Here is a 24107-nt window from a genome sequence, read left to right as displayed (position 1 = left end):
TCCATCATTTAATCAATCAACAAACTGTTAAAAGGCTATCTTCCAACAAGGTGTTATTATTATTATTATTATTATGCACCAACAAGGTACATAAATAATTCAATAGTTTGCAATATGTAGCAAAAGAAATAACTTTGTTCAATGACAATTTGATTATTAATGTCAAGAGAGGCATAAAACAGGGAAACATGTGCTTGCCAAATGGGTTTACTATTGTCATGAAGGATTTCCAGCACCAAGTTCAAATGGAAGAGGGATTTCCTATAGATGATGAGGTCCTCCAGATGTTCCTGGTTGTGGATGACAGTGTGCTGATGAGATCAAGCCCCAGAACATTACACAGAGTCTCCAAAATGAGATCCCGAATCATTCAAAATAGTTTGTCCTCAATGATGACGACGACGATAACTAGCTCTTTATATAGCCGCGTTTTAAGGTTTTCAAAGCCTTTTCCGGATATGATTTCATTTTATCCTCACAACAGCCCTAGGAAGTAGGGACTAACTATCTCACTCCCGTTTTACAGAAGAAACTGAGCCAAACTGAAGCAAGTGATTTGCAAGGGTCACAGAGCTAGTCATTTTCTGAGCCCATATTTGACCTCAAGTCTCCCAGATTCCAGGTGCAGAGCTTTTGTCAAATGTGTCAGCTAGCTAAATTCATAAAAGAAAAATGGCGGAAATAAGGAATGCTTATTGTCCTCAGCATGGTATGTAGTGGTAGGGACAGTCCATAGTGTTTGTCTATCAATCCATTTATTTTGAACAGATGCTCTGAATGGGCAATGTTCTGGGAGAACTGAATGTGAGGATGGTTTTGTTGTTCAGTCATCTCAGTTCTGTCTAACTCTTTGTTGACCCCACTTGGGATTTTCTTTCAGTGATACTAGAGCATTTTGACATTTCCTCCCCTAGTTCATTTTACAGATGAGGAAACTGAGGCAAAAAGGGTTACATGACTTGCTTAGTGTCAAACAGCTAGTAAAAGTGTAAGACCAGATTTGAACTCAGGTCTTCCTTGACCTCAGGCTATCCACTATGCCACTTAGCTCCCCCATAAAATAGATTACTTTCAGGAAATAGTTTCTTGCTTTGAAGGATGAAAGGAAGAAGCAAGCAAATATATATTCCTAGACACTGTGCTAAGGGCTCTAAAATATTATTTTATCTGATCCTCACAATAACCCTGGGAAGCTGGTGCTATTATTATACTTATTTTACAGTTGAAAAAACAATGGTAGACAGATATTAAACAACTTATCTGGGGTTAGAGAGCTGGGAAGTGTATGAGGAAGATTTGAACTCGAGTCTTCCTGACTCCATGCCCAGAATTCTATCCACTGTGTCACCTAGCTGCCTCTAATGATCCCAAGCTTCTCCCTGAAATAAAGCCCATCTTTTTGACAATGATTTTTTCCAGTGGTCATACATGCTTTCAGGTTATGGAATATCACAATTTACCAAAGAATTAAATTTGAGAAAAACACCTAAAGACCAAATTGAGGTATAAGGTACTAAATAAGCAAGGTACAATGCATTACAAACAAATGCACAGCAGAATGTGTAAGAATTGCCACTGAGAAGAAATATTTTTGGATGGAAAAGATGAAAAACAAAACAAGATGAACCAATCACATAGTCAGAGTAAGAGATGACCAATGGACCACTCCCCTGGTGTCTCCTCAGTGTCAAGAGAGTTCAAGGAAGTTCCCAGCATGTTGGATGGATGTCCTGCCATGGATTCATTGGGGGAAGTGAACAAGAGTGATAGAGGAATGGAGAAGATATGGATGGGTTGTATTCTACATCATATGAGATACTATTTATCTTGATGAGATCATACATGTTATTATCATTCAGTAACTCCCTGAATTTGGAGTAATCCAACCAAACTATCATTTAGGATTTAAATATATATACATATAAATTTATGTTGCCTTTGTAATGCCTAAGTGAAAAAAGGATACATTTAAATATATATTTTATTTAATTTAAATGTATCCTTTTTCACTTAGGCATTACAAAGGCAACATAAATTTATAGGTACATACTCTTCTTGTCATATAACTATAGAATTTTGGCATTTCATGAAACCTTAGAGACCATATAGTTCAGTGGTTTCATTTTATGGATAATGAAATAGACCTGGAAGGATTTGCTCAAGGTCATACAATAATTTCATGGAAGATCTAAGACTAGATAATTCATTTCTTGAAATTCTTTTAACTATATCTTACTGCTGCTTATTTCTTCTTTCTAAATATATTGTTGCTCCATTTAATTTTACGATTCTCTCCTATACCAGGATCCTAGATAAATTACTTTTAATTCTTTACCAATGCAGTCAAACTAAGGATATTGAATGTATCACAATTTAGGAGCAAATATATTTTTATGTCTTAGAGTGCTGATGCTGAATCTATATCTTACTTCACTTATATCCACAGAACACAATAGAAGAATCCTTTCATTTTTCAGGCAATGACAAGAAATTCATTCACAGTTCCTAATTATAGTACCATTGGGGATCTGTAGTAGAAGAAACTCAAGTCAAAAGTTTAGTCAGCAGTTGAACTTTTTAAAAAAATTCCAGTCTGCTTTGTTGTTGTTTTTTTCCCCAAACCTATGCCTTCCATCTTAGAATCAATACTATGTATTGATTCCAAGACATAAGAGCAGTAAGGGCTAGACAATGGGGATAAGTGACTTTCCCCGGATCACACAGCTAGGAAGTATCTGAGGTCATATTTGAACCCAGGTCCTCCTGTCTCTAGGCCTGGCTCTCAATCCACTGAGTCACATAGCTGTCCACTCCCAGTATGTTTTGAAGTTACTTTCTTGAAAAAACAATTTTTAAGCATTTTATTTTCTCAATTATATTCAATAACACTTTTAAACATATATTTTCAGAAATTATAAGATTCAAATTGTCTTCCTCCTGCCCTTCCCTCCCCTCTCCTGGAGATGGCAAGCAATTTGATCTTGGTTTTACATGTATTATATTTACATATATTATCATGCAAAATATACTTCTATATAGGTCATTGCTGTAAGAGAATATTCATATAAAACCAAAATATCAAAATAAAAAAACAAATAAATTAATGTGAAAAGTAGTATGCTTTGATTTGCATTCATACTTCAATAGTTCTTTGAAGTTACTTTCAAAGTAAACTCTGTGCTATGATCTGATACTGTATAAGAGGAGTGTATTCAGGGAGTTAATAAAATGATGGTACGAAGAAAGGCTTCCACAGCCACCCAATATAATCAAGTCATCCCAGAGAAAGTGAAAAATGTCCAAATTGATATTTGATAATGTATTTATTAAGTACCTAAAGTGTGCCACACACTGTATGCAATGTTCAGTTTTATGCTTGATATATATTAAGTGCTTAATAAATGTTTATTAACTGACTACTAAATGTAAAATTATATTCTTTCTAAGACAGTAGAAGATATAAAAAAATTGAAGTTCCAGTTTCTTCTTAGTTAAAGAAAATAATTGAAACAAGTAGTCACTGAAAACAATCACCCTAGTCATCCACACAGGAAAAATCAGATGCTTATGACATACATTTGGATATGTGATCTACTAAGTCACTTTTACAAATGTTTTTCCTCACAGCAATTCCAGAAGATAGTCAAGTGTCTTTGCTGTGCTGATTAGAAAAAGAAAACCAGGAACATAAAGGAATTATTTTGCTTTCCCAAGGCAGCAAAGCAAATACATTTTGAAGTTAGAAGCTGAACCCTGGTTCCTCTTGATTTTCAGTTCAGGGCTCTTTTGTCTTTATTATCAATTCTCAATGTCTGGTCTAAGGACTACTTAGGGCCCCTGAGAACTTTTCAGAAAATTTTCAGAACTGTATGAAACAATGTCACTCTCTCCACTATTTTCTTTTGAAAATATAGTCATATTTGTAAAAATAGATTGTGCTAAAATGCAATGGTTTTGTGATTATTGAAATTAATAAATATTTTTAAATTTCATTGTAATTTTGGATATGGCAAATATCAGTGGATACAACCCATCTTTGGGGTCTTCCATGATTTAAAATAATTAACTAACTAATAATTTTAACTAATAAATTTTGTACTGCTGTACAGAGCACCAACATTTGATGAAAACATGAGCTAAAGTCAAAAAATGTGTAACCAATAAGTTCTTTGATGTCAGGAATTGCTATTTTTTTATTTTTTTTATCTTTGTATCCTCAGCACTTAGCACAGTGCCTGGCATTGAACAGGTGTTTAAAAAAGGAATCATCAAAAATGTTTAGGGCTGTAAAAGGGTCTGGAGCCCATTTTTCTACAAGGCATCAGGACATATATATTAAACTGCATTGTAACTGGTTGAGTAGAACTGAATAGGAAGAGGAGATTCAGTGAGTTTACCTTTGGTACATTACTCATCTTTTTTGGAGATTCAAAGATGCTTATCTTTTTAATACCAGTAATTTTGCTCATGATGCCATATGGCTGCAAAGCATTGTTGCTTGGTAATTTTAATCATGTCTGATTCTTTGTGACCCTATTTGGTGCTTTTTTTAGGAAAAGAATGGTTTTGCTATTTCCTTCTCCATCTAATTTGGCAAATGAGGAAACTGAGGCAAACAAGGTTAAGTGACTTGTCTAAGGTCACACAGCAAGTAAGTGTCTGAGGTCAGATTTGAATGCAGGAAGATGAGTCTTCCCAGCCTCAGGTCTAGCACTCTAGCACTCTAGCACTCTAGCACTGTGCCGCCTTACCTGTCTTTTATGCAAATCATAAAACAGCATAAGTGTTTATGAATCATAATTGCAGATTACTCAGAGAAGTGGAGATATCATACATGATGGGAATAAATAGGTTACAACATAATAAAATGATAACACATTGACGAGAAGTAGGATTGAAGATATCATTAAGGACACGTGTGACCAGAGAAAAATGTGAACCACTCATATAGCAGGAAAGACAGATAGCAGATTGCAGCTCAAGTACTACCCTGATATCTACGAATATGGGGGGTGGGGGGGGAAGAGAAGAAGGCCTTGAATGTATTGAAGAATGGATAAGAATGACAATGAAAAATGTATGACTAGTCAGCCAATAAAGCATTTATTATGGCCCTACTATGTGCCAGGCACTGTGATGAGCATCTGATAGATGAGATGCCACCTGTACTGATGGACAGAGTATCAATATGAATAAAAACATGAAACAAAGTTAAAAAATGTTTTAATCTATTAAACCTGATGTCAGAAGCTAGTAGGTTTCTTGCTTTTTTGTTGTTTGTTTTAGTCTTTGTAATCTCAATACTCAACATAGTGTCTGACACACAGTAAGTAGGTGCTTAATTAAATACTTGCTTATTCATTGATTATTTTGAATCAATTTCCATGACTATAAGATATAATAATAATAATAATAATAGCAAACACACATATATATAGTGCCTATTTTGTGCTAGGCACTGTGCTAAGTACTTTGCAAATATCTTCTTATTTAATCTTCACCTTAGGAGGTAGATGCTATTATCATCTTTATTTTTATAGTTGAGGAAACTGAGGGAAATAGTTATAGTCCAGAGCCGAAATATGGACTCATTATTGACCTGGTACCAAAGCATCCTAATCTTTGATGAAGTACATAAGAAGGAAAAAATATACACATGTGCCTACATATGAATGTATGTATAGTCCAGTGTAGCTACTTAGAGACTTGGAGACTTTCAAAAAAGATGGAAAGAAGAAAGCAACGGGACTTAATTATGGGTCCACTTTGACTATCACAAGTATCACCAAAAGCCTAATTTGAGACATGTAGGCACCTGAAGAACTTGTGGCAAGGGGAGAATAACTTAGGAAGATGAATGCTTCTAGGTCTCCATTAATGGAAAAAGAAAGATACAAATGGACCTCATTCACTGGAATGTCATAACTGAACCTTGAATGAGATGTTCTTTAGGCCACTGGAGGAGGAAAAAGGGAATGAAGGTCCTATAAGAAGCTGACATCAAGGCTTGGTCAATTCTGGACATACCAAGTTCACATAACTTCCTTGTTTTCTGTGGGATGCCATTTTCTACAATGGGACAGCTTTAAGATATAAGGGAAGGCCATGAGACTTAGAGAGGGGACAGGTTCTCTAGCAGGAGCATTGATTTTTTTTCCTTCTACTATTTCAGTCAAGGAAATGCTGGGGAATATTTAGGATATCCCATGCTCCCCCATGGAAGAGTTTACATACAAATAATTCCAGAAAAGGATTAAGAAAGACATTACTTGCAAGATAAGATTTTTTGTGTCTAGAACTAAAAAAAATCATGTTATTCAAGAGCTCTTTATTTAGACTACTATATCTTGCAAAACTATATCTATAATGTGTTGTGATGAAAAATGTTATAATCTTATTTTCTCAACTGTAAATCACAGCTCCACATTTCTCTGAATTTAGCAAAGTAATCATCAATGATCATTTGACTTAAAAATAGAATCTTCTTTTTTGAAAAATTAGTTTTTATTCCAAAATATTTTCTTTTCCCAATTACATTTAAAATACTTTTCAACAAATATTTTCTGAAATTATATGATCCAAATGTTACTCTACCTTCCTTCCCTCCTTCTTGGAGATAGTAAGCAATTTAATCTGGGTTATGCATATATTATCATATAAGTAATATCTTCAGTCAAACTTGTTGATTTTTATAGAATCATAGATGTAGGACCAAAAGGAACCTTAGAGGTCCCTGAATCCACCCTCCCATTTTATAGAAGAGGAAATTGCCCATGCAAGCACAGGTAATAACTTCAGAGCAAATCTGTGGGATGCAACCAAAGCAGTACTCAGGGGGAAATTTACATCCTTGAGTTCATATATGAACAAATTAGGGAGGGCAGAAGTAAACCAATTGGGCATACAAATTCAAAAAAAAAAAACTAGAAAGTGAACAAATTAAAAATCCCCAGATGAAAACTAAATTAGAGATCCCAAAAATTAAAAGAGAATTTAATAAAATCAAAAGTAAAAGAGCTATTGAATTAATAAACAAAACTAGAAGCTGGTACTTTGAAAAACCAAATCAAATAGACAAAGTACTGGTCAATCTAGTCAAAAAAAGGAAAGAAGAAAACCAAATTAACAGTATCAAAAATGAAAAGGCAGATCTCACCTCTAATGAAGCAGAAGTTAAGGAAATCTTTAAAAAGTATTTTGCCCAATTATATGGCAATAAATATGGCAATCTAGGTGATATGGATGAATATTTACAAAAACATAAATTGCCTAGACTAACAGAAGAAGAAATAGAATACTTAAATAGCCCCATATTGGAAAAAGAAATTGAACAAGCCATCAAAGAACTCCCTAAGAAAAAATCCCCAGTACCAGATGGATTCACAAGTGAATTCTATCAAACATTCAAAGTACAACTAATCCCAATACTATACAAAATATTTGACATAATAAGCAAAGGACACAAATATGGTACTAATTCCAAAGCCAGGTAGATCAGAGAAAGAAAACTACAGACCAATCTCCTTAATGAACATAGATGCAAAAATCTTAAATAGAATACTAGCAAAAAGACTCCAGCAAGTGATCACGAGGGTTATTCATTATGATCAGGTAGGATTTTATACCAGGAATGCAAGGATGGTTAAACATTAGGAAAACCATTCACATAATTGACCATATCAACAAGTAAACCAACAAAAATCACATGATTATCTCAACAGATGCAGAAAAAGCCTTTGGCAAAATATAACATTCATTCCTATTGAAAACACTAGAAAGTATAGGAATAGATGGGTCTTTTCTAAAAATTATAAGTAGTATATTTCTAAAACCATCAGCAAGCATTATCTGCAATAGGGATAAATTAGAAGCATTCCCAATAAGATTAGGAGTGAAAAAAGGATGCCAATTATCACCTCTATTATTTAACATTGTACTAGAAACACTAGCAGTAGCAATTAGAGAAGAAAAAGAAATTGAAGTTATTAAAATAGGTAATGAGGAGACCAAGCTATCACTCTTTGCAGATGATATAATGGTCTACATAAAGAATCCTAGAGAATTGACTAAAAGGCTAGTGGAAATAATCAACAACTTTAGGAAAGTTGCAGGATTCAAAATAAAACCACATAAGTCATCAGCATTTCTATATACTTCCAACTCATCCCAGCAGCAAGAGTTAGAAAGAGAAATTCCCTTTACAATCATCCTAGACAATATAAAATACTTAGGAATCTATCTGCCAAGACAAACAAAGGAACAATATGAACACAACTACAAAACACTCTCCATACAATTAAAACTAGATATAAATAATTGGAAAAACATCAATTGTTCATGGGTAGTGTAGTAAGGGATTTTAGCAGGGGCAAGCTGACAGCAATAGATCCTGCAAACCAACATTCCACACTGAACTCTGAGGATCTGGGGAACTGAACACACAAGCAGTTTCTGAGAGCAGCTTTCTTGTTATTCTGCCAATTCTTGCTGCTGTTAGTGCTGTTGCTGTTGTCAAGTAAATTTCAACAGAGCTGTTACTGGGACTACTGCTTGACTCAAAGAGGACTGCTATTTGTGAGATTCTTTGGCCCTTGTCTTTGTTCCTACCACCCCCCCCCAACCTTAATTACTACTTTAAGAATTTAGTTTAAAATAATAATAGTAGTTATGAGAGTTTTAATCTGTTTTGGGTTGAGTTAGTTATTCCCTAATTCCCTTTCCTTTCTCCCTTTAGAGAAATAAACCTGTTAATTATATTATATATATATATATATATATATATATTTTGAACCCTTCTTTTAACCCACCTATTTCAGTAGGATGAGCTAACATAATAAAAATGGCAATCCTACCCAAACTAATTTATTTATTTAGTGCCATACCCATCAAACTATCAAGAAACTTTTTTACTGAATTAGAACAAAACAATAACAAAGTCTATTTGGAAGAACAAAAGATCAAGAATATCAAGGGAAATAATGGGGGAAAAACATGAAGGAAGGTGGCCTTGCAGTACCAGATCTCAAATTATACTATAAAGCAGTGGTCATCAAAACAATATGGTACTGGCTGAGACAGAACAGAGGATCAATGGAATTGACTTGGGGTAAGTGACTTCAGCAAGATAGTCTATGATAAACCAAAAAAATCACAGCTTTTGGGACAAAAATCTACTATTTGACAATAACTTCTGGGAAAACCAGAAAACAGTATGGGAGAGATTAGGTTTAGATGAACATCTCACACTCTACACCAAGATAAACTCAGAATGGGTGAATGACTTGAATATAAAGAAGGAAATTATAAGTAAATTGGGTGAACACAAAATAGCATAACTGTCAGATCTTTGGGAAAGGAAAGATTTTAATACCAAGCAAGAGTTAGAAAAAATTACCAAATGCAAAATAAATAATTTTGAATAAATTAAATTGAAAAGTTTTTGAACAAACAAAGCCAATGCAATCAAAATTAGAAGGGAAGCAACAAACTGGGAAAAATATAACAAAAACCTCTGACAAAGGTCTAAACTCAAGTTTATAAGGAGCTAAATCAATTGTATAAAAAAATCAAGCCATTGCCCAATTGATAAATGGGCAAGGGATATGAATGGATAATTTTCAGATAAAGAAATCAAAACTATTAATAAGCACATGAAAAGTGTTCTAAATCTTGAATAATTAGAGAAATTGAAATAAAAACAACTCTGAGGTACCACCTCACACCTAGCAGATTAGCTAACATGATAGCAAAGGAAAGTAATAAATATTGGAGGGGATGTGGCAAAATTGGGACATTAATGCATTGCTGGTAGACTTGATTCAACCATTCTGGATGGCAATTTGGAACTATGCCCAAAGGGCTTTAAAAGGTTTTTGCCCTAGCCATAGCACTGCTAGGTTTATACCTCAAAGAGATAATAAAGAAAAAGACTTGTACAAAAATATTTATAGCCACGTTGTTTGTGGTGGCAAAAAAAAAATGGAAAATGAGGGGATGACCTCCAATTGGGTCATTGGCTGAACAAATTGTGGTATATTTTGGTGATGGAATACTATTGTGCTGAAAGGAATAATAAACTGGAGGAATTCCATGTGAACTGGAACAACCTCCAGGAAGTGATGCAGAGTGAAATGAGCAGAACCAAGAGAACATTGTACACAGAGACTGATATGCTGTGAGACAATCTAATGTAATGAACTTCTCTACTAGTAGCAATGCAATGATCCAGAACTATGCAGAGGAACTTATGAGAAAGAACACTATCCACGTGCAGTGGAATAACCAAGGGAATAGAAACACAAAAGATAAACAACTGTTTGATCACATGGGTCGATGAGGAAATGATTGTAGATATAGACTCTAAATGATCACACTAGTACAAATATTAATAATATGGAAATAGGTCTGGATAAATGACACATGTCAAACCCAGTGGAATTGCACATCAGCTACAGGGAAGAGGGAGGTTGAGAGGAGAAGAGGGAAAGAACACGACTCTTGTAACCATAGAAAAATATTCTAAATCATCAAATTAAATAATTTTTTTAAATTCAGAGCAAGAATTCAAAGCCAAGAATTCTGATTCCAAATACAGGATTCTTTCCACTCTAACATTCAACTTCCCTCATCATTATAAGATTTGTTAGTCTACATTGACAATGACTTATCCATTCATCCATTAAATATTTATTAAACTGGCCATATGTAGACTACAATGTTAAATGGAGTCAAATACAATTGAGTAACACGTGGTCAATGTTTTGATGCTTTCTGCATTAGTACACTTTTGTTTTCCTTCTAAATTTTCCACATCTTTGGGCACTACAACAAAACAGAAGTATCATGCTGATTAGCCCTGAGGGGCCACTGTTAAGGGTGGTTTTCAGATCATGATGGTCATGTTCTCCATTAGAACTTTTGATTTGTGGCTGATTATCTGAGAACTATGTGAGAGAGCTATCACCCATTGGGAAAAGATACAAAGAAATTGGTTGTCTATAACTAAATAGACTTAAAATTTCACCCAGCTGCCCTTCAGGCACAGGAGCCTATATTTCCCACAAGGCATACAAGGAAAATAGGATGATCTAGAATGTAGTTATATGGCTTCTCCTCCCTCTTGTGATCTTTGAAGCCAGGAATGCTTGATAATACCCCTCTACAAGTGACCCTTGGGAACACCTATTCCATTGGTGAATGTGAGAGTTGGGGTGAAGAAGGAGAGTGAGGACAGCTGAAAATTCAACTTTTCCAATAGTTTTTACAGACACTTTGGAGTCTACTGCTACACTTTTATTTTCATGGTAGTAACAGCAATTATCCAGTAGACTAAGTGGGTGACTTCTTTTGTGCTACACCACTAAAAGAAAAGATTATGATCCAAGTAGCTAAGAACATAAACTAATAGAATTATGAATAACTTTTAGGAATTAATCTATTCCTTTGACTTTCAAGATAAAATGTGATAAGCATGGGAAAAAGCTAGAGCTTGTACACACTCAGTTCAAAATAATGTGGCATAGCTCAAGTTTCAAGATCTATCTAGTGGCTTATATAGCTATAGCAGCCAAAGGAAAGCTTCTAATCATGATGGCATAATGTTCAGGGCTAGAAATATCTCTGTGCGCCCTTCATCCCCACCCCCAGTGTGATATGTAAGAGCAAGTGTTTCTTCCTGAAAGGTAGAGATCCATTGGCAAAGCTTTAGTTCAAATACCGTTTTTAAGATATTGTTTAAAATAAAACCAGAGGCAGCTAGGTAGTGTGAACGAGAATAGAGTCCATAGAGCAAAGCTTTAATGGAAGGAAGGAGAAGAGGGAGTCCCATCAAGGTGGGGGAATGGACGAAAGAGGAAGCAAGGGGGAGCCCACCAGGGAGTACCATGGCAGGGGGTGAGGAGCAACAAGGGGGAGCCTGGTGCCAGGAGAATTGTCTACAGAGTCCCCTCTTACAGTATTAGGGGACTGAATGTTGTTGGCAACCATCAATCATGGCAGCCATTGTGTGTTGGCTTGTTGCCTAACTGGAGTCTATTTTCTGCTGCCTAGTTAGGTTCTGTTTGTTTCCTATTGCTTACCTAGGGTCTCCAGGTTTATCAGGAAGTTCCATGGATTGAGAGCCAGACCTGAAGATGGGAGGTCCTGGGTTCAAATATGGCCTCAGATGCTTACTAGCTTTGGAACCCTGAGCAGGTCACTTAATGCCAATTACCCAGTTTTTATAGATCTTCTGCCTTGGAACCAATATTTAGTATTGATTCTAAGATGAAAGGTAAGAATTTTTTAAAAATCAATGCTTTTAAACTAATCATATACTATAATGATTGCTGTCAGTCTGACCAGTAATTCTCAACTTGTGAGCCATGAATCTCTGAAGGATCAAGGAATTATTGCATGGAGATGTATATGTCCATCAGTCATTGAATTTAGTTACTCAGTATGATAAATAAGCAAACATGTCCTCTTTTGCCTAAATAATTAATATATCTGATACATATACATACATACATATACATAGATATATATGTATGTATGTATATATATATATATATGCTTTTGTCTCATTCCTCTTTAGGTTACACTCTGGATTTCATTTACCAACCCCAGCTCTTCATCTTGAAGTGTTACTCCAGTACTGAAATATATATACATTGGAATTGACTGAAATTCATACAGGTAAGTAAAAAAATCATCTATAACACAATTTAGCAGTAATAACAGACATCATATTTATCCATGGCAGGTCATAAACTTTTAGCAACCAATATCTAATATAGCTCCAATAAAGATCTTCCATGTATTTTAAGATCATGGTATTTCTTTAATTCTCTGAAAACCAAAGTTTGAGAAAATACTAGAAGCTTTCCCATGGATATATTTTAAACAATTGGGAAATCCTGTTTTTCAAGGAATATTTTGTTTTCTTTCTTTTTGTTAGATCTTTGACAAAAGGATGGCAAAACAACTCAGTTTTCATTCTGCAAGGTTATCATATGCACTATACTGTTTGGCATTATCTGGTTCTTGAAGTGATTTTTAGAAATAGCTAGAAATTAAGAAATGACAGCCCATAGGCTTTAGTAATTCTCATATCCCTGTTATTTGTCTTGGCAGAGAAATTGCTTAATGAACTCCTGTACTTTGAGGGAAAGTTCCATGTGTACATTGTGAGTAGAATAACTTTCCAGGGAGATTTCAATTTTAAAACCTGACTGAATGGCTAACAGATTGATGAAATTTTTTTTTTCGTTTTAATCAACAAATGCTCCTGACTTCAATTACAGCAAATCTTACCACTGGGGAAAGACCACCTTGGATGTCTTAATGTTTAGGGTGGGGGTAGTCAAAATAGCACAAAGATTCCTATGAAGGAGAACACACTCCAAACTTTTTTTCTTTTTTCATTAGTGTAGGTCCAAAACAAGTTTATAGATCTTGTGCATAAGGGCTCTTAACTTAGGAGAAGCCACTTACCTATCAACAGTTAACACTATATAAATTCATTCTGAACAGAGAAAAAGTGGCATACTTGAAGAGGGCTCCAAAGCCTCAAAGTAATTAGAAAATGAGACCTGCCTGTGGGGAAAAGCTGAAGGACATGCAATTAGTTAGTCTGCTGAAAAGAATGGAGTGGAAGGATGTCTAAAAAAACCCCAGAATATAAAATCTGAGATTTCCCAGGTCGAATGAAACCTCAGGGGCCATCAAATCCAAACGCCTACTTGTTCCAAGAATAATGTTGATGTTTGAACAAGTTAAGGAACTGTAAAGTAAGATAAGTCATCAGCACAACATCAACATCCACAAGAATGACAAGATGCTAACAGGGGCAGGATGAAGAAGCAAAATGTGAACCAGATATTGAAGTCATTTTGAAAGATGGAGTTGATGGATATAGAATTGTACAGAGAAATACTCTGAAGGAAGATATCAGCTTGGATAGTGTTGTCAATCATTGAATGAATCACCAAGCATTTATTAAATTTCTACTTTGTTCCTGTACTCTACTGTTTATAAAAAAATGAAAATAAAACAGTTCTTGTGCCCAAAGAGATTACATTCTATCAGATGAGACTATAAGTTATGGTGATATTTGTGTATATCTATATATCTATCTATTTTTATGGAAGTAGGTACATGACTCAGTGAAACTGGGGGTTTTCCTGACTTCAAATCTGAGTTCAAGTCTGGCTTCAGACATTTACTAGCTATGTGACCATTTAACTTCTGCCTTTCTTAATACTCCAGGGATGGAAATGGTAAACCATTTCAGCATCTTTGCCTAGAAAACTCCATGTTCAGTATTTATATGCGATGGTCCATGGAGTCACAAGAAGTTGGATACAACTTAATGATTGAATAAGATCTAATAACATGTATTATATGCTATAACAGATTGATAATCTATGTATATAAAATGTGTGTATCTAGAATAAGCATTAAGTTTTTTTGTAGGGGGAAGGTCCTAGCAACTAGGTGGAAAGCAAAGGTATAGAGGAGGCATGTTTTTACAATGAAGGACTGGGGAGAAAGATTCTTCTGAAAGATCCTTGGTTTGGGAGTTGTAGTGGAAGTCAAGGGCCAATTGGATCCACTGACTTTTCCTCTCACAGGTTTATGTATGAGTGAGTTAATTTAGGGCTTTCAGAAAAGAGAGAGCAGGAGATATAGTTTGGGGAGAACAAGGCTTCCATTAAGGTAGGAAAATAAAAAGAAAATAAGATTTAGAGCTGAGAGAGATCTTAGAGATCAATACCATGGGTCCAGAAAGGCTAACTCAACTGCCTAAGAGAAATGAAACAAACTTAAAAGAAATCAACTCTACTATAGCAGTAAATTGGAGATTCTTCAGATAAGTGGACAAGGATTGAATAAGAGGGTTTAGGAGAATCATATATCTATTGGTGTAGGGATTTCTTTCTGCTCCCACTACCACAGCCCTTTAAAAAAATTGGTAATATTTTATTTTCCCCTCAATTAAATGTAAAAGCAATTTTAAACATTTTTTCTAAATTTTGAGATTTAAATTCTTTCCCTTCCCATCTTCCTTCATGGAAACAATATGCAATCTGTTATAGATTTTACATATGCAACCATATAAAACTTTCCATATGAATTCTTTTGTGAAAGGAAGCTTGAACAAAATAAAAAAGAAAGTGAAAAAGTATACTTTAGTCTGAAGTAAGACTCCATCAGTTCTTTCTCTAGAAGCACGTGACATTTTTCACCATGAGTCCTTCAGTATTGTTTTATGTCATTATACTGCTGAGAAGAGCTGAGTTATTCACAGTTGTTCATAGTTCAATATTACTGTTACTGTGTACAGTGTTCTCCTTTCAGCTTTCTTCACTCTGCATCAGATTGAGTGAGACTTGGTTTTTCTAAAATCCCCCAACTTGTCACTCCTTACAGCACAATAGTATTCCATTACAATCATATACCAAAACTTACTCAGCCATTTCTCAATTGATGGTGCCTCTTCTCTTTCCAATACTTTGCCACCACAAAAAAAAAAAAAGCTGCTTTAAATATTTTTGTGCATATAAATCCTTTTTGTTTCTGTTTTTGTCTCTTTAGCATACAAATTTAGTCACTAGATCAAGATAATATATACTGTTTTATAGCCTTTTTGGGCATAGATCCAAATTGCCCTCCAGAATAGCTGAATCAGGTGACAACTCCCCCAACAATGCATTAGTGTCTTAATTTTCCCACATCCCCTCCCAGTTTTGCCATTTTCCTTTTCTGTCATAAAATCCAATCTGATAGGTTATGGGGTGCACCTCAGAGCTATTTTAATTGATTTTTCTCTAATAGTCATTTAGAGTGTTTTTCCACATGACTAGAAATAGTTATAATCATTTTGTCTGAATAGCTTATTCATATCCTCTAACCACTTAGTTGGGGAAGGATTTGTATTCTATATTTGAACTCATCTTTCTATGTATTTGAGAAATGAGAGAGATTATTAGAGAGATTTATTGTACAATCTCTCTAATTGTAAAATTGATTACTATGTATTGTTCACTATACTATTTTCTTCTTGTTTATCCTCTCCTTTCATTGTGTCCATCCTCAAAAGTGGTTTACTTCTGACCCCTGCCTTCCCCAATTTCCCTCTTCTCTATCAACACTCCACTTCTTTTATCCCCTTCCCCTTCAACTTTCTTGTACATGTGTATTTTCTTCCCCCTTTGAGCCAATTCTTATGAGATTAAGATTAAATTGCTCCATTCCTCACCTCCACAATTTTCCCATTCACTCAAAAAGCTCTTTCATGCCTCTTCTACATGAGATAATTTACCCCATTCTATTTCTTTCCCCCGTTCTCTCAATGCATTCCTCTTCCTCACCACTTAAGTTAATATTTTTAGATATCATCCCATCATATTTAACTCACAATATTGCCCTTTATATATATATTCCTTCTAAAGGCTCTAATAATAATGAAATTCTTAGGAGTTACATGTACCATTTTCCTGTGTAGGGATGTACACAGATAAACTTATTGAATCTCTTTTGATTTATCTTTCCCATTTACCTTTTTATGCTTCACTACAATCTTGTATCTGAGAGTCAAATTTTTAATTCAACTCTAGTGTTTTCCTCAGGAATGCTTGAAAGTTCTCTTTTTCATTGAATGCCCTGAAGAATTATATTCATTTTTGCTGGATAGATTATTGTTGGCCATAGAGTTAGCTCCTTGGCTTCTTATCTTTTAAATAGAAACTGTTAAATCTTGTATTATTTTTCTGAATGTAGCTCCGCAATATTTGAATTGTTTATGCCTTTTTTTTGTAATTTCTTTTGTAATATTTTCTCTTTGACCTGGGAAGTCTGGAATTTGGCTATAATATTCCTAGGAGTTTTCATTTGTGGATCTATTTCATGAGGTTGTGAGTGGATTTTATCCATTTCTATTTTACCTACTGATTCTAGAATATCAGAGCAGTTTTCATTGATATTTTCTTGAAAGATGCTGTCTAAGCTCTTTTTTTAACATGGCTTTAAGCTAGTCCATTAATTCTTAGATTATGTCTCCTGGCTTCTTTTCCAAATAAGTTATGTTTCCAATTAGATTCCCATTTTCTTCTCCTTTTTTTGTTTTTTTTTATTTTCATTGTTTCTCGATATCCCATGGAATCATTAGTCTCCATTTGCCCAGTTTTAATTTTTTTTCTTGTTTACACCTGGTTTGTTCTTTGATTTAGTTGATTGACTTAATGCAGAGTTCAGCTAAACTTCATTCATACATAAATGAGGAAACTGAGTCCAGGAAAAAGAAGGCTTTCTTTTTAGCCCCAAAGGACATATAATGGCACTCAAGCCTAGAGTTTGTCTCTTGGCTCTCATTCAGCACTCTGCATACTAAGCTATTAGATTAGGCCATCCAGCAAAAATCTTTCCTTGGCCAGGAAAAGACGGATATGATGATGATGATGATGATGATGATGATGATGATGATGATGATGACGATGTTGTTGTTGTTGATGATGATGATGATGATGATGATGTTGATGATGATCAAATTTGGAGTTGGAGGTTTTCCTTCCATTTGAAACTTTCTGACCCTTCCCACTGCAATGACCAAAATTGCTTAGAAACTATTTCCAAACTCTTTTGCCCTCCCATTGTATTGGTCTTCTTCCTCTCTCCCCAATGTGCTTCTTTATGAAATATAAAATTAGCCCTATTTTATTTATTTTCCCATTTCTCTTAGTATTATCCTCTTTTTTACCCCAGTGTATATGAGAGATATATTTCATCCTATACAGTTTGTTACTGTTTCCTCTAAGTATATTTCTTCTAGCTAACCTGATGATAATAATAATTTTTAAGAGTTATCAATATCATTTCTTATAGAAATACAAATCTTTTGAAATTATTGGGTCCTTTAGAAAGTTTTTGTGAACAAATGGAAAAACATTAACTGCTCATGGATAGGACGAGCCAATATAATAAAAATGACCATCCTACCCAAACTTATTTATCTATTTAGTGCCATACCCATTGAACTACCAAAATACTTCTTCACTGATTTAGAAAAAACCATAACAAAGTTCATTTGGAAGAACAAAAGATCAAGGATATCCAGGGAAATAATGAAAAAAAAACACATATGATGGGGGCCTTGCAGTCCCTGACCTAAAACTATATTACAAAGCAGCAGTCATCAAAACAATTTGGTACTGGCTAAGAAACAGAAAGGAAGATCAGTGGAATAGACTGGGGGAAAGCGACCTCAGCAAGACAGTATACGATAAACCCAAAGATCCCAGCTTTTGGGACAAAAATCCACTATTCGATAAAAACTGCTGGGAAAATTGGAAGACAGTGTGGGAGAGACTAGGAATAGATCAACACCTCACACCCTACACCAAGATAAATTCAAAATGGGTGAGTGACTTAAACATAAAGAAGGAAACCATAAGTAAATTGGGTAAACACAGAATAGTATACATGTCAGACCTTTGGGAGGGGAAAGGCTTTAAAACCAAGCAAGATATAGAAAGAATCACAAAATGTAAAATAAATAATTTTGACTACATCAAACTAAAAAGCTTTTGTACAAACAAAACCAATATAACTAAAATCAGAAGGGAAACAACAAATTGGGAAAAAATCTTCATAGAAACCTCTGACAAAGGTTTAATTACTCATATTTATAAAGAGCTAAATCAATTGTACACAAAATCAAGCCATTCTCCAATTGATAAATGGGCAAGGGAAATGGATAGGCAGTTCTCAGATAAAGAAATCAAAACTATTAACAAGCACATGAAGAAGTGTTCTAAATCTCTTATAATCAGAGAGATGCAAATCAAAACACCTCTGAGGTATCACCTCACACCTAGCAGATTGGCTAACATAACAGCAAAGGAAAGTAATGAATGCTGGAGGGGATGTGGCAAAGTAGGGACATTAATTCATTGCTGGTGGAGCTGTGAAATGATCCAACCATTCTGGAGGGCAATTTGGAACTATGCCCAAAGGGCGACAAAAGAATATCTACCCTTTGACCCAGCCATAGCACTGCTGGGTCTGTACCCCAAAGAGATAATGGACACAAAGACTTGTACAAAAATATTCATAGCTGCACTCTTTGTGGTGGCCAAAAACTGGAAAATGAGGGGATGCCCATCAATTGGGGAATGGCTGAACAAACTGTGGTATATGTTGGTGATGGAGTACTATTGTGCTAAAAGGAATAATAAAGTGGAGAAGTTCCATGGAGACTGGAACAACCTCCAGGAAGTGATGCAGAGCAAGAGGAGCAGAACCAGGAGAACATTGTACACAGAGACAAACACACTGTGGTATCATCGAACGTAATGGACTTCTCCATTAGTGGCGGTGTAATGTCCCTGAACAACTTGCAGGGACCCAGGAGAAAAAAACACCATTCATAAGCAAAGGATAAACTATGGGAGTGGAAACACCGAGAAAAAGCAACTGCCTGAATACAGAGGTTGAGGGGACATGACAGAGGATAGACTCTAAATGAACACTCTAATGCAAATACTATCAACAAAGCAATGGGTTCAAATCAAGAAAACATCTAATGCCCAGTGGACTTACGCGTCGGCTATGGGGGGTGGGGGGGGGGAGGAAAAGAAAATGATCTATGTCTTTAACGAATAATGCTTGGAAATGATCAAATAAAATATATTTAAAAAAATAAATAAAAGGAAAGGTCAAGGATTATCATTAAAAAAAAAGAAAGAAAGTTTTTGTTTATTTGTTTTTTTCCTTTATTAATTACCTTTTGGTGATTCTCTTGAGTTCTGTTTTTGGGTATCAAATTTTCTGTTTAAGTTATGTCTTTTCTTTATGAATACTTGGAAGCCTTCTATTTTATTTGATGACCATACTTTTCCCTGCAAGGATATAATCAGTTTTGCTGGGTAGTTGATTCTTGGTTGTAGACTCAGTTCCTTTGCTTTCCAGAATATCATATTTCATACCTTCTGGTCCTTCAGTTTGGATGCAGCCGAGTCCTGTGTTATACTAATTATGATTCCATGATGTTTGAATGGTTTCTTCTTAGCAGGATGTAGTATCTTTTCCTTGGTCTGGGAGTTCTTGAATTTGGCTATAACATTTCTGGGCATTGTCAATTGGGCATTAAATGCAAGAGGTGATCTGTGGATTCTTTCAATCTCAACTTTTTCTTCTTGTTCAAGAATGCCAGAGCAGTTTTCTTGGATAATTTCCTGTAGAATGATGTCCAGCCTTTTCCTTTTGTCATGATTTTCTGGTATTCCAATACTTCTTAAATTGTTTCTTCAGGATCTATTTTCTAGGCCTGTAGTTTTATCAATGAGGTGTTTCATATTTTCCTCAATTTTTCCATTCTTTTGATTTTGTTTTATAGACTCTTTCTGCCTTGTGAAGTCATTTACTTCTAGTTGTTGGATTCTAACTTTCAAAGACTGAATTTCACCCTGGCTTTTTGGTCATCCTTCTCCTTCTGGTCTGTTTTTCTTTGTAGGTCATCTTTCACTTTCTTTGCCTTGAAAGTCAAAGTCAAACCAGTCAATTCTGGCTTTCAAGACACTATTTTCTTGTTTTAATTCATGTGCCTCTGTTTTCAGATGACTTATTTTGCTTTTTAAGTTCTTTTCCCAATTGTCTTCAGCCTCTATTAATTGTTTTTAAATTGTGTTTTGAGTTCTTCCAAAGCCTGAGTCCAATTCAGTGGAGTTTGTGTATTTTTACTTGATTCTTCTGTTCCTTCTCTTCCATTTGCTCTTTGTTCATTACTTGGATAGAAACTATTGATTGTAATTTCTTTTTTTCTTTTTCTGTTGTTTACTCATATTTTTTTCCTTCCCCCCCACTCCCCCATCATGGGTGTAATCTTGCTCCTCTCATTATTTGCTGGATCTGTGGGTTTGGACTATTCTGTTTTAAAGGGACTTCTTCTCTTCCCTGCTGATTGATTAAATTAGGTTGATGGAGTATTAATGAGCCCTGAGGTTAGATCTTCTCCAGCTGGTAGCAGAAACTGGAGGTGTAGGTGAAGGTATGGAGGCTGAAGGAACTGTACTTCCCACCCTGTTATCAAAGTGTTCTGTCACTGTTGCAGCCTTCACCCTGGGATCCTAGTCAGCAGGATTCTTATGCAGCTCTCAGTGCAGTTGGTGGGAGAAGGGTATTGGAGATTCCCAATTTTAATTTTTAAGTAATCATTTTCTTCAGTAAGCTTTTTTATTTCCTTTGCTATTTGACCAATTCTGATTTTTTAAAGAGGTTATTCTTTCAGTGAACTTTTGTGTATCTTTTTCCATTTGGCAAATTCTCATTTTCAAAGAGTTCTTTTCTTCAGTGGATTTTGTACCTCTTTTTCCCAATTGAAGTATCTTATTTTTTAAAAGGTATTATTTTCTTAAATATTTTTCTACCTCCTTTACCAAGCATTTAATACTTTTTTCAATAGTTTTCTGTATCACTCTCATTTATTATCCCAATTTTTCTCCTACCTTACTTATTTGATTTAAAAAAAATTTTGAGCACCCAAAGTAATTCTTTTTCAGCATAGAACCAATTCATATTTTTCTTGGAGGCTTTGGATATATTACTATAGGCTTTGTCATCTTGTTCTGTGTTTGTGTTTTGGCCTTCCCTGTCTGCAAAATATTTTCTATCCTGAGTTTCTTTTTTTTTAGTGTTTGTTCATTTTCCACCCTTTTCCTTGCTCATAACTTAAAAAACACTTACAAATGGACTTAGTTCCTATGATGAAGAAGATATTGTTCTAAATCTTAGGTCCTTTGTGGAGCTATATTCAGAATTACCTCAGAGAATCTATACGTTTTGAGTTATTCAAAGGTAATATGATGTAAGGAAATGTGTGTTTCATACTGCCCCAGTATGCTCTGATCTGTGAACAAAAATATAAGCACTCTTTCCCACCTTGAAACAATGGCCAGGGTCCCCTTCTCACCTGTGACCACAAGTACTGGTGCATGTTGGTGCTCCTCCTCACCATCGGTCTTGGACCTGGCATTGCAACATGGATCTTTATATAGGCAATGCAACAGAGTCCTACATCAAGAATCAGCAAAAGGACTACTCTAATCTTCTTCTGACCAGTTAGTTGACCCCCTTACCATTTGTAGATGAAAGCTATAGAAACTCTTGCTGCTGATTCAACCTCCCCCAGTGTCTGTACTGGCTTGCCAATGTGGGATCTTCTTTGGTGTACTCATCTGTACTCCATTCCCACCCCAGTGTAACAGACTTCTCCCACCATGTTTCTTAGTTATTTTGGCCTGAAAATTGTTTCATCTTGTCCTTTTATGGGTTATGCAACTCCAGAAGTCATTTTGAGGCATTATATTGGAATTTGGAGGATAACTTTGATAGAGATCAGTTGGATTACTGTAGCTTGACCACCATCTTGCCTCAACCTCTCTCTGGAAATCCCACTATCACTACCTTTGGTATAGCCCTTCATTGCCATACACCTAGACTATTGTCCTAGTTTTCAGACTAGGACAAGAGTGCTGGATGTGGAGTTAGAAAGACCTATGATTGAATTTCACCTTAGATACACATTAGCTATATTACATTAAGTTTATTTTCTAATGTCAATTTCTTTATCTGTAAAAATAGAAATAATTATAGCTTTTAAGATACAAGATTATGGTTAGGATTTTATGAGATAATTTTAGAAGTTGCTTTGTAAGTCTTAAAGAGTGATATTAATAAATTGCTTTCATAAACTTCTATTCTCTCCTTTCCCCAGCCCTCAACTATACTTTATACTGTGATCAAATTTATCTTCCCTTTGTTTGATCTGACCACATTGTGCCTCTGCTCAAAACTTTATAAGGTATCCCTGTTGCCTAACAAATGGAGTTCAGGTTTCTTAGGTTGAGACTGAATTTATAAACTAATCTTATTGTGCTTTGCCAGCTTTATCTATTGTTACTTCCCTCCTCATGTTCCAGGAAAATTCGACTTCTCTCCAGGTTCCATAAATTTCCTACACTGTTGAATAAGAATAAATATATTTCCCTATACTTGGATTAAAAAAAAAACTTTATAAGTACAATATGAGAAAAATAATGACTAGACTTCAAAGTGGCTAAAAAAATAGAGGTTTTATTGAACTTCATATGAATCGAAATTAAGATATAATAGCCCAATAACAAGGTCCTTATTAAAGCACAGTGAGGAAGACCATCGAATTACACAATCTCAGAGCTGGAAGGAAGTTCAATGGATATCTAGACTACCTATCTCTGAAAAAGAAGCCCCACTGTGATATATTTAGGAAGTAGTTATTTAGATTTTGCTTGAGGGTTTCCAAGGAGAGGACCTAATAGCTACTTTCTTTTTAAAGTCTTACTTTTTATATTTATGAAGATCTCTTTAATAATACATTCTAGAATTTTGCCAGGAATAAGAGCCCAGGATATTGGACTATAGTTTGCAGAATCTCTTCTTTTTCTTTTTTAAAAAATTAGAATAGCATTTTCCTTTTTTGAATCTTTCATCAGTCTTTTAGATTTCAAAACTATGGTGTCTCAGGGACACATACTTTTTTTGCATAGGTTCAAAACAGTTTTCAAATTCTATTATTCCCTTTTATAAAAAATGGAACCAAATTTTCTTTGAGTCTTTCAGCCAGTCTCTTGTATTTTTCAATGATCTTTGAGAGGAACTTATGGATCTTATGTGTTAATTCTGTTAATAACTGAGAATTTAAATCATCTAATCCAAATGACATGAATTTATTGAGAGCAGTTTTATGTTCTCTTGCTATCTTCTTACATATCTTTAGTATCAATTGTTCCACTCAGCCTAAGAAGTAGCCCTTTCTTTTCTTAATCTTTTTCTTTTTCTAATACAGCATTAAAAGACAAACAAAAAATAACCAAACCATTTTGTGTTTTCATCTACAGCTTCAGATTATTCTGAGTTTTATCACACCTGACTCTATTCTTGTAACCCTGCCATAGTTCCAAGTCATCCTTTGTTACTTGTTCATGCTCTCATTTGCTGTAGTCTTTTAAAAACCTAAGTTTGTTGATGAGTTACCCGTGTGTTCATTTCAGTTTCTTCAGACAACTCCCCATGTCCTCTTCGTGAGAATTCTT

The sequence above is a fragment of the Monodelphis domestica genome, chromosome 4, assembly GCF_027887165.1.
Source record: "Monodelphis domestica isolate mMonDom1 chromosome 4, mMonDom1.pri, whole genome shotgun sequence".
NCBI classification, from domain to species: domain Eukaryota; kingdom Metazoa; phylum Chordata; class Mammalia; order Didelphimorphia; family Didelphidae; genus Monodelphis; species Monodelphis domestica.
This window is presented reverse-complemented; position numbering follows the sequence as displayed.